At 42.7% G+C, this 12095-nt stretch overlaps 1 protein-coding gene across 3 annotated transcripts in view; it reads left to right on the forward strand.

The window, feature by feature from the left end:
- PAPPA (pappalysin 1) overlaps positions 1-12095 on the forward strand; it is a 557592-nt gene that overhangs the window by 439332 nt on the left and 106165 nt on the right. The gene's annotated exons all lie outside the window — the stretch shown is intronic.

The following is a 12095-nucleotide window of genomic DNA, read 5'->3' on the forward strand; positions in this document are numbered from 1 at the left end:
ACTCAGGGTGGAAGGGATCCATTTTTGACACTCCAGCTTCTTGCGTAGGAACCCTCCCAAGAACCTCACACACTGTGTTCACCTATTCACGATTTATGCCAGACTAGGATGACTGGCTTAGTTTCACGTAGTGCCTTCAGTTCCTCAGCTACTGTTAACCTAGACTTGTCTAAAAGTCCCTCTTCTCCGGCATCTTGAGGATGCCTTAGAAGACTGATGGGCTGCTTGTTTTGCTGGATTGAAGAATAGCTGTGCGTATGTGCACCTACCAACTTTTATTTGCATTGTTTTGCTTTAGGGTCACATACATGGATTTCTCACAGTCCGATTCAGTTTCTCTTCGATATTGCATATTCCCAATAGTTATATAATGAACCTTAGCGAGCCAATCAGAACTCTTGGCCTGTAACAATGAACTGTGCAGCATTCAAGGAGAGTTACTTTTAAACTTTCTGAAACTCAGTTGCTGTATTTGCAAAACAAAGCATGTAGACTCAATAATTTCAAAAGACTTTTGCAGTATTAAACCTTCATTCATTCATTCAGCCAACACTTCATAATTGTCTTCTGTATTCTGGAATTGGAATGCAGTAGTGGGCTTTCATGCACTGGAGAAGGAAATGGCAACCCACTCCAGTATTCTTGCCTGGAGAATCCCAGGGACGGCAGAGCCTGGTGGGCTGCCATCTATGGGGTTGCACAGAGTCAGACACGACTGAAGCGACTTAGCAGCAGCAGCAGCAGTGGGCAAAAGAGTGTTTGTTCCTGCTCTCATGGAGTGGCCATTTTGTTTTAGAGAGAATACAATGGTCATTACTAGACTTTGAAGAAGCAATGTAATGCTATGTAGAAAATAAAATAGACCAGTGGAGTAGAGAAACTGGAGTGAAGTTAGCATGATTAGAGAAGTCCTCATTAGGCAGGTGATGGTTGAGGAGAGAATGACATGATGAATTGGAAAAGCCATGTGATGCTTTGGGAGATGAGTTCTAGATTGTGCCTGTGATAATAAAATGTAGGAACAATACCATGCTTCAGTATTTTCCATAACACTATTTTATCTGATCATTACAACCACTTTCTCTAATGGGTAGAAAAAGTAATATTGTCATTTTTTAATAAACAAAAAGAATGGAACCCACAAGGATGATGTACATTGCCCTGTACCAGATAATCTGGTGACAAAGCTGAGCTTCAGTTTTTGGTTTCCGGTTCCTGCTCCATATACTTTTTGTTATACATTTTCTTCCACATCCTTCGGAGAGTTCTTCTGCATTCTTCTTACTTTCAGTTTGCTGAACATACTTCCCCATCTTCAGACTGAAGGGTGGATTTAATAATTAAAAGAAAGTTAAAAAAAATCAAGAAGCAAATACATTTTAGAGTGACTTAGTGGAAGGGAATCATAAAACTGATATAACTCTTTTTCACTCAAAGGGAAACTGCAGCCCCGAGAGGGAAATACCATGGTTAAAGTCATGGGTGTATTAGTGGACATCTGAAACTCCAATACTTTGGCCACCTGATGTGAAGAACTGACTCATTGGAAAAGACCCTGATGCTGGGAAAGAGTGAAGGCGGGAGGAGAAAGGGACAACAGAGGATGAGATGATTGGATGGCATCACCAACTCAATGGATATGAGTTTGAGTAAACTCCGGGAGTTAGTGATGGGCAGGGAGGCCTGGCATGCTGCAGTCCATGGGGTTGCAAAGAGTCGGACACGACTGAGCAGCTGAACTGATTTTAGATTCCAGTTATCGACTGAGCGACTTCACTTTTCCTTTTCACTTTCATACATTGGAGAAGGAAATGGCAACCCACTCCAGTGTTCTTGCCTGGAGAATCCCAGGGACGGGGGAGCCTGGTGGGCTGCCGTCTATGGGGTCGCACAGAGTCGGACACGACTGAAGCGATTTAGCAGCAGCAGTATCTTGACCAGTCTGCTGATCATGAGGAAGTGCCCTCTTTCTTTCTTTCTTTCTTCTCTGTCTCTCCCTCTCCCTTCCTCTCCTCTTCCCCCCGGGCCCCCACTTTCGTTTGGACTGATGGGATCACACTGAAACAAACCACTGACACTTCATTTGTATTTTGCTATTTTTTTGTTGTTGTTGTTTTTACTACTCTCCCTGTTTTTATTTTTTATTCATTAAAAAAAATTAACTTATTTATTTTAATTGGAGGCTAATTACTTTACAATATTGTATTGGTTTTGCCCTACACTGACATGAATCAGCCATGGGTGTACATGTGTCCCCCATATTGAACCCCCCTCCCACCTCCTTCCCTATTCCATCCCTGTGGGTTGTCCCAGGGCACCGGCTTTGAGTGCCCTGTTTCATGCATCGAACTTGGACTGGTCATCTATTTCACATATGGTAATATACATGTTAATATACATGTTTCAATGCTATTCTCTCAAATCATCCCACCCTCACCTTCTCCCACAGAGTCCAAAATTCTGTTCTTTATATCTGTGTCTCTTTTGCTTGTACTTTGCTATCTTTTATCGTCTTTCTTTTCTGTTACCTTTTTTTTTTTTTTTTGCAGACTCTCTGCATATGAATGCTTCAGATTGGTTTTCTGCATTTATTATTAGCTTATATCATCCAAAACAGATCTCATTTTGTTATTTCCTGTTCATACTTTTAAAGGCCTTCAGGTCCTGGGTATCACCCTTCTTGCTGTCGGTGCTTAGAATGCCTGTCCTATTTCATGGTCACTGTGTCATTCACTGCAGTGCTAAATTTTACCCATTCTTTCATTTATGAGCTATCTTCGAAACCCAAAAGAGACTTAGCTGAAAATCATTCAGGGCTTTGAACAGCCTTCTCTGTGGGATGTATTGTCGTTTATTAGGATCCCTATCTTTGATTACAATCTTTTTAGGCCATTTAAAAAACTATACTAAATTCAAAGTGATGTAAATGTATCTTCAAGTTCCAATTCATAAGCCCATCAAATCTCTTTATTAAATTTCAGCTTAGCAGGCACCACCTTTTCTATCCAGATATTCCATTTCTTTGCAGATTCAGTCAAGAAAGAAAATAAAACAATATATGGGACAGATGGTGAGGCAGGATGTCTCATGGGAAAAAAATAATATGGGATGATTTAGATAAAATTGGATTTTCCCCCTTAATATGTGCTTGATTTATAATATGATATCACTCTAATTAACATTTTCATAAAAAAATCTTTCTATAGTAAAATCTGCAGAACAGATTCAAATCAGGTTTGAGACTTCTTCATTATAGTCAGTAACAGAGATTCTGAAACTCTATAAAGAATGTTGTTAATTGATAATTTACTGACTACCTGCTCTGAGACTGGCATTGTTCTAAGAATTAGAGGTGCAAAAAGAAGTGTGACTGGGGCCAGCCCAGAAATATCTCACAATCCAAGAGTTATACATATTCACTCATTCATTCATTCATTTGTCCTTAAATATCAATTATATAATATGGGGAGGTGGTTTTCTTGATCCTACAGAAAGAGGCACATGTTGAGATAGTCTTCCAAGAAACTTATGTCATCTAGAAGGAGGGGAACAATAATAAATACACTTTATTTTTAGATAGTGACTAATGCTGTGAAGAAATAAGATTGTGTGCTACATTCTCATGGGGATGGAGGAATAAGATGTGAACTTACTGTAAGAAGGCAGAGTTGTTATTAGAGGAAGTAGTGTGTGAACTGAGCCCTAAGTGATGAAAAGAAGCTTCCCCCACCCCCCCTCCCCGGGAAAAGCCAGGGTGGAAAAAAGTATTCCAGGTAAAGTAAATAGCAAGTTTGAGTTTTCTGAACAATAGCAAGTTTGGCTTATTTAAGGAACAGATACAGAACAGTTGAATGATTGGATATATGGATGGATGGATGGATATCTGAATGGATGGATATATATCAGGATGGATAGAGGAATGAATGACTATCTAGATGGATGGATGGACAGGGGGGTTAATGAATGGAAGATAATAAACAAGAAGGATAATAGTAGAAAGTGGTCAGATGAAGTGGTGACTTGGCTGTAATACAGTCTTTGCATTTTGTTCTTTGTGACATGGGAAGCCACTGAAAAGTTTTAGTGGAGAGTGGCTTGATGTGGTTTATGTTGTTAGAAGAGCCCTCTAGCTGTGTTCTGGAGGAAGGAAGACTGGGGAGCAGACATGGGAGAGAAACTGGTTAAATAAATAAGTGATGCCATAGTGATGGTGGCTTGGACTAAGGGTGTTGGTGACTGGACAGAAGTGGATCTTTTTGGAATATCCTGAGACAAAAGAATCTACAGGATGTAGACAGGGTGGACGGAAAAAAAACAGGAGAGATGACTCATAAGATTTTTAGTTTGGCTATTGTTGGGCAATGTTATCATTTACTAAGATGGGGAAAAAAGAATTTGGGAAGAAGCCATTACTCTTGTTTTAGACATGTTGATTTAGTGATGACTTTAAATAGGTATTTAAGTAGAGATGTCATTGCAGGCGGCTGGGACTCAGAGGTCATATCTAAAGAGATGTTTGAGTCATTGGTGCATCAATACTTTACATTTTTATTTAAATATTGGGACTGGATGAGAGAATGTAGATAGATAGGAAAAGGGAGTCCAAGACCTTGCCCTGAAAACTGGCAGCATTTAGCAGAGGGAAGCAGAGATAGCAGATGAGTCTGTGTGGGAAGGTCTGACAGCTGGAGGGAGACTGGGATGCATGTTGTCATGGAATCCAGGGGGAAATGCTTTGGGAATGTAGGAATGGGTGACTTCTTCACATGTTTCAGGACTGTTGGATTGAGTCAATAGTGATCTTGACAAGATGGTTTTCTGTGTGTGTGTGTGTATGTGTGTGCGTGTGTGAGGGAGGTGAGTCCGGACGCTAGATGGGAGAGAACTAAAGAGTGAATTGTCAGAGAGAAAGTGGAAAATGCAAGTTTAGATAGTCCTCAGTCAATTTCACTATGAATCATGGGAAGAGAAATGTGACCAAAGGGCGGTTTTATTATTTTTTTTAAATTTTAAAATGTACATTGCTCACTTTTTTAATTAAAAATTTGCATAGGCAATATCCTGCTTTGCTGGTGTGGAAATAGAGAATCGTAACTCAAGGAACAGGGTGAAATAGTTTTTGCTGGACAGTAGTGATGCAGAAGAGTGACAGATGAGGCTTCATGGAGCTGAAGATGCTAGAATTAAATCTTGACAGAAGACTTGTAGGCAGGGACTAGCCTTTTATGCTAAGGAAATAAGCGGGGAGTGGGCAACTCTGAGCTGTGAGTTCCGGAGAGGAACTCTATGCTTTTAGAGTGGAGGTGTGGTTGGAAATGAGAGTAGATGGGGAGGTTGGAGCTGGACGACAAAAGGACTTGAGTACTAGATGGGGAGGCTCAGATTTTGCAGGAGTCAATTTAGAATTTCAAACTGGATTGGATTTACATTCTAGATGAATCACTATAGGCTGCTTTGTGAGAAGGTGTTGAAGTGAGGAAGACCCGAAGCCACAGTGAGAGTGTTGTAAGGGGTGAGTGGTCCCCTGGAGGATGCTCTCTGTGACCGTGGAGTCGGAGTGATCATTGGAGACCCCATCCAGATTCACTCTTCTTTTCCTAGCGCTTTAGTTTTGCTCGATGGTGCCTGGTTGTCACAGGGAAACGCAGAAAGGGATTTCTGGCCTACTTTGATAGATGGCCAACCCTGAAAGGAACCAGAAACCCACTTAAGCTCCCCAGATTCAGTAGACCTAATCGGCATCTGAAGCTTGTTAGCGGGTTCATGGTTCTTTAGAAGCCCTTCGCCACCCTGTCTTTTGTACTCCGAACAGGCTGATCTGGTGGTGGAGGTTAAGAACAAACCTTGGTTTGAATAGAATGAAGTGAGGTCAGCGATGTGGTTTTGACTTGAAGCCTTTAAAAGACAGGCAGTGTAAAGTCCAGGTACCTCTGTTCCAGAGGAAACATTTGCCAGGATAGCCACCAGCCCATCTCAAACTTCCCCTTTATAAACCTCTGGGGGTTAAGCACTCCATCCAGTTTTCCCCATTCCAAGAAGATATTATTTGGACACAAAGATTGTGCATTTTTTGGTCTCTTTTTGTTGTTGTTTGGATGAATTGTTATGTGGCATGAAGCTTGTTGTGGTTGGACCCATCCCTAAACAAACAGCTGAACTTAAAAAAAAAATACAATTTTTTCTGGTGTTGAAAAAATAGTCATCATTGGGCTGAAAGAGAATATCCTGATGCTTCAGCTGGAAATAGAAACAGATGCTAATTTCTCAAAAGTTGACCCATCTTCAGAGACGGGAAGTTTAGAAAGACAGGTAAGACCCCATCGTTTGGAAGGCAGGCCACCAAAAAAGGTGAGCATTCAAATCCCCGTGTCTTCCTCGAGTCCTAAGTCCATCATCTATCTCCTATTGCTTGTAACTCTCATTCCTCCATCTGCAGGTAGCAGTTTTGTCCCCCTCCCCCCCTTATTGGACTGTTGACTTAGTAATCCCAATAGCTTCAGACTTACTCTGCTTAGCCGGTACCAGGGGCTGTTGTGAAAATTGAAACCAGAGATTCTCAAAAGTGATAGTGAACTTGGATAAAGATACCCTTTGGTTGCCATAATTATATACTGAAAACTTGATATAATAAGGTGGCATGGTACAGTAGAAAAGGAATTGTATTATGGGTTTAAGAACCAATGTTCTATTCTTGTCTTTCCCGGAAATTTTTTCTGAAGCCTTCAGAAAATGACTTCAGCTTTATGAACCTCAGTTTTCCCATACATAAAATGAAATAATTGCTTTCAGCTCCAGAATCATCAGCATCATGATCACCATGATCACAGGCCATTTTTCAATCACGTTTTATGTTTTAAGTGCTTTACCTGCATTTACCACTAGTCTGTAAGTTCTGTGGGAATCTCAAGGATTCTAGTGGTATCATAAATTACCTAAGTTTCTAATCAAGGTAAGTTAATTAACATTCTCCAACTGGATTGAAAAAGTTCAGGTCTAAGTAATTAATTATTTTCTTTTTCCTTAGGTTATTACTTCCCCCACCCTTTTTTGTTTGTTTTAGTTTACTTCGTTTCTGGCTATTTAAATTGAAAATAGCCCATGCACTCTCTTCGATCATTTCTGTTCCTGAAGATGCCCTAGGATCTAGGTCTGTGTAAATAAAAAGCAGACATTTCAGAAATTTGAGCAAACTCTGGGAGATAGTGAAGGACAGGGGAGCCTGGCATACTGCAGTCCATGGGGTCGAAAAGAGTAGGACGCAACTTAGTGAGTGAACACCAAATTTCTAATTAAGACTTCTCCAACCCCTGCCTCACCCCAGTATCATCATGGTTAAGAATAAGCCCTGTGCCTTTAAGACTTGCATCACTTTCATCAGTGTCTGTTAGGCTGTTTGAGTATACCCAGCACTTTGTCGAGGCAGTCTAAAAGGTAATCTTGTTTTCATTTTTCATATGGGGAAACTGAGGCACAGGGAGATGAAATACCAAGCCCATGTTCACCCAGGAATCAGGGACAGATAAGGAGCTTGAATCAAGGGTTTCTGACTTCAGGATGAGAGCTTTTAACAATAGTTCAGATAACAGCCTTTGCTTATACTTAAAAGTAAATTTGTCTCATTTCTCTGAGACCTGGCTTGCTAAGGTTTCGAATAGATGTGACAGTCACTGCTTATCCCAGATAGCGTCCTTCGGACATGCTTCGGGGAGCAGGGGCAAGGAAGTTCATTTTGATGCTCCAGACTGATGGAAATTGAAAATTAAGTCAGCGAGAAGCAGCATCAGCTGTGTCTGTCCACTTACAGAGCGTCCATCTCCCGTGGGCTCCTGGAGCTGAGCTCATCCCTGGCAATTGAAAACTCAGCCAGGGAAGACAGACTTGGCAGTGTCTCCCCACCTACATCAAGTCTCCTAGCTGGTTAGAGCAGATTTCTAAGTCTGTCACTGCATGAAAGGGAAGGAATCTGAAGTGGAGGATTCCCTGATTCACGGGAAGATGGGGTGAGATGGAGTAATCAGACTGCGCAGTGGAATTCTTCTGTAAGCAAGTCACCGCTCCCATGCCTTCGCCCCGAGACCCAGTTGAAAGAAATGCTTCACAGTGTACGGAGCCTCAACTATATTGGGACAAGAGTATGTACATCGAGGGTACTGAATTTTCCTCATTCATTCATTCACCAAATATTTGTTTTCAGAATACCCCTCCCAATGGGATGTATTATTACCAATGCCACCTAGCTACTACCCGAGAAGACAGCGGGGCAGGGCGATCATTTGACCTTGGTATTGACTCCAAACTCTTTTTCCCTACAACCTGCTCAGCTCCCCGCAGAAAGCATTCAAGAAGCACAGAGTAAATTGGGGTAATGAAAGCAGGAAGGCTGGTTTTGCTTTATTGTGATGTTGTTGCCGCCTTTGTTTTTCCTGGCCCACACATTTGTATTCCATTCCTCACCCTGCTTTCTTCGGGGGCTGGGCATGGGCACGGGAGCAGAGAGGGGGAGAGAATTCCCTAGATGAAGACTGGCAGACGCGGCTGAAGGGCCCCTGGGATGCTCCTAGCAAGAGAAACGCCTAGCAGAGCGCAGGGGTGTTATTCAAAGTAAGGGTCTCTCAGTAGCTTTGTCAGCAGAATCTTGTGGGGGAAAACAGGTCCCTTTCTCTCTACCCTCCTCCCCCCACCTCCATCCCTCCCTCCCCCACCCCTTCCTCTCTCTCTTCCTCCCTCCTTTAGCCTCATTTCCTCTCTTAACCCTCCCTCTGCCTATCTGTCTATATATCTACTATCCTCCTGCTACATACCACTGCCTATCTGAGTGCACATTTGCCTACCTGTGTCTACCTCTGCCTCTCCTCCAGAACTTCCAGGATGCACTAGCTCTAAGCAGACCGACAGATTGAGGTCTTCCACATAATCAGGGAGGAACCAGCCTTCACAAGAACTCGACTCTAGCTCTGATTCCTGCCACTCTGCGGTCTCTTTGAGGAAATAAATCAATGTACCCGAGAAAGCAGATCATATGCAATCTTACCATCATAACCTCACCCTATTTGTCTTCATATTAGCGGAGAAGGAAGGTGGTACCAAGAGTCAGACAGCCTCATGACCTTATCCTCAAAGGGATGTGCCTTCATGATCCTGTAGATAAGATGTGCAGGGGAAGATCTCTCTGCTTGATATAGAAAGTCCAGGTTCCTGTGTCTAGTCCTCCACCAACTGGCTCTGTTGTCTGGAGGCAAATGCCTTAGCTCTTTCCTCCTATGGTTTTTAGTTTTCCATTCAATAAAATGGTTGAAGAGTCTAGGATGGTACACCTCATCCCATGAAACCACTGCAGCAACGCTGGATAGATATTATTATCCATTCTTTTTGAATGAGGGAAATGAAGTTCAGAGAGGTTAGGCTATTTAAGCCCTGTGCCGCTCATGTGTGGCAGAGTTAGCACTTGACCCTAGCTTTGTTGTTGTTCATTTGCAAAGTCACGTCCGACTCTTTGTGACCCCATGGACTGCAGCACGCCAGGTTTCCCTGTCCTTCACTATCTCCCAGAGATTCCTCAAACTCATGTCTATTGAGTTGATGATACCATCCAACCATCTCCTCCTCTGTCACCCCCTTTTGCTCTTGCCTTCAGTCTTTCTCAGCATCAGGGTCTTTTCCGGTGAGTAGGCTCTTCACATCAGGTGGCCAAAGTATTGGAGCATCAGTATCAATTCTTCCAATGAATATTCAGAGTTGATTTCCTTCAGGATTGACTAGTTTGGTGTCCTTACTGTCCAAGGGACTCTTAAGAGTCTTGAACCTAGCTTTGCCTGATGCCCAAAACCTATGCCCTATGCAGTTCCCTTTATTGGATTTCTAAAGAGTAAAGTCTGGATGGATGACTTGTCACTCTCAGATCAGGGTGAGTTGTATATATGTGAGTTGGCCACATTCACCAAGAGGTTGGAGCTACTGAGAAGTGCTGAGCCTGTATTCTTTCTGTACTTGAACTGCCAGGCATGCTACTGGTCACTGGAGTCCTCAGCTGGCTCAAACTCATCGTTAAATAATTGAATTATAATGGATTGATTTATTCTGGCTCTTTTGATAGTATTTCACTATGTAAACTGTTTGCAGAAATAAACAAGGGATTTTGGAGCTTGGAAGGGGCTCAAAATTCTGCTGCCCCTGAATTCAATGATTCCTTTTTTCAGATAGTCAGCATCACAGAAATTCAAGTCTTATTTCTACTTGACCCAGGCTCTTTCCATTTGGGGGAATGTCGCTTGAAAGTGTTTCAAATGAGTACTGATTTTACAAGCTGATTCAATTCAGCCACTTAGGAATAAATTAAACCCTTACGAGGAGAGTATTTTTTCTCTTGACCATTATTGTAAGATACACACTGTATTTATGTCTATTTCTTTTGAAAGTTGTATGGCTGTCTTGAGAGGTTGTCCTTGCTGGTTTCTGTACTGCAGATGGGAAGCCAGAGGCTGAGAAGTGAAGCTAATTGTGCAAAGTTACATACCTAATATAAGCTTCCCTGGTGGCTCAGACAGTAAAGAATCTGTTTGCAGTGCAGGAGACCCAGGTTCGATCCCTGTGTTGGGAAGATCCCCTGGAGAAGGGAATGGCAACCCATTCCAGTATTCTCTCCTGAGAAATCCCATGGACAAAGGGGCAGGCCACAGTCCATGGAGTAGTGAAGAGTAGGACATGACTGAGCAACTGACACACACACACCCCTCCCTAATACGAGGGGCAGAAACCAAACCCTGGTTTTAAATGAGGCTTCGCTCTCTATTCTTTCAGAGTGAATCAGGGAAGAACGTCCTAGATCAAGCAGTATTCTCAGGCTGACCATAAGTTTTGCGATGTTTAGATTTTCTCAGGATAGGTGCCTCTTGCCTGGGCAGAATTTTTACTAGCATTCTCTGTCACTCTCCAGGTGTACTATTTGAAGGAGCTGCTGCATGTAAATGTGATGGCAATACAGCGAGATGAGTATTAAGATGGTGAAGTGAAATGACAGTCGCTCAGTCGTGTCCAACTCTTTGTGACCCCATGACTATACAGTCCATGGAATTCTCCGGGCCAGAATACTGGAGTGGGTAGCCTTTCCCTTCTCCAGGGGATCTTCCCAGCCTAGGGATCGAACCCAGGTGTCCCGCGTTGCAGGCGGATTCAGGCGGATTGCAGGCGGATTATGATGGGGATCTTTGTAAAATAGGAACCCACACAGGAGGGAGTACTTAGCTTTCCTAGAGGAATTGGGAAAGTGTACCTGGCATTCATCTTGTCCAAAAGATAGGCAAGATGATCGCTTTTGGACAGCTGCCTCCAGGTTTCTCCTTGTATTGTTCTATTCTGAAACACCAAGAAGCATGTACTGTGTAGGTCCTACCTGCTTAGAAGGCATGCAGCTATACATGTATATGTATGGCTGAGTCCCTTCACTGTTCACCTGAAACTATCACAACCTTGTTAATCGACTATGTTGTTGTTCAGTCGTTAGGTTGTGTCTTTGTGATCCTATGAATTGCAGCACGCCAGGCTTCCCTGTCCTTCACAATCTTCCGGAGTTTTCTCAAACTAATGTCCATTGAGTCAGTGACGTCATCCAACCATCTCATCCTGTCTCCCCGTTCTCCTCCTGCCCTCAGTCTTTCCCAGCATCAGGTCTCTTCCACTGGATTGACTATAGTCCAATACAAAATAAAAAGTTAAAAAAATATAAAAAGAAGGCATCCAGCTAACTCTCCTTCTCTTGAGTTTTGTTCTTGCAGCTCAGTGAGAGTCATTGCAGCCAGCTGCAGCTTTAAACTGTCCCAAACAGAACTCCTTGCTATGATATGAGTTACACAGGAGCTTGAGAACTCACTTGGCCTTTGACTGAAATACCTAAGATATCCAGCAAATATCTAGGAGATAGCACCTTAGACAGGAGGGGCTCCTGGAGTTTCAGTAGTTTCACCCTCTTCAATGATGATTGAGCCCAGAAGAGGGAAAGAGATTTGTCTAAAGGAACAGAGCAATTTAGTTACAGACCTGGGACTGAAGCCAGAGGCTCTCATATAACAGTTCACTCTATGTCAGACTGTAATCCTATT

The sequence above is a fragment of the Giraffa tippelskirchi genome, chromosome 1 (genome assembly GCF_054371585.1).
Source record: "Giraffa tippelskirchi isolate mGirTip1 chromosome 1, T2T-mGirTip1v1.2.pri, whole genome shotgun sequence".
In the NCBI taxonomy this organism is placed as follows: Eukaryota; Metazoa; Chordata; class Mammalia; order Artiodactyla; family Giraffidae; genus Giraffa; species Giraffa tippelskirchi.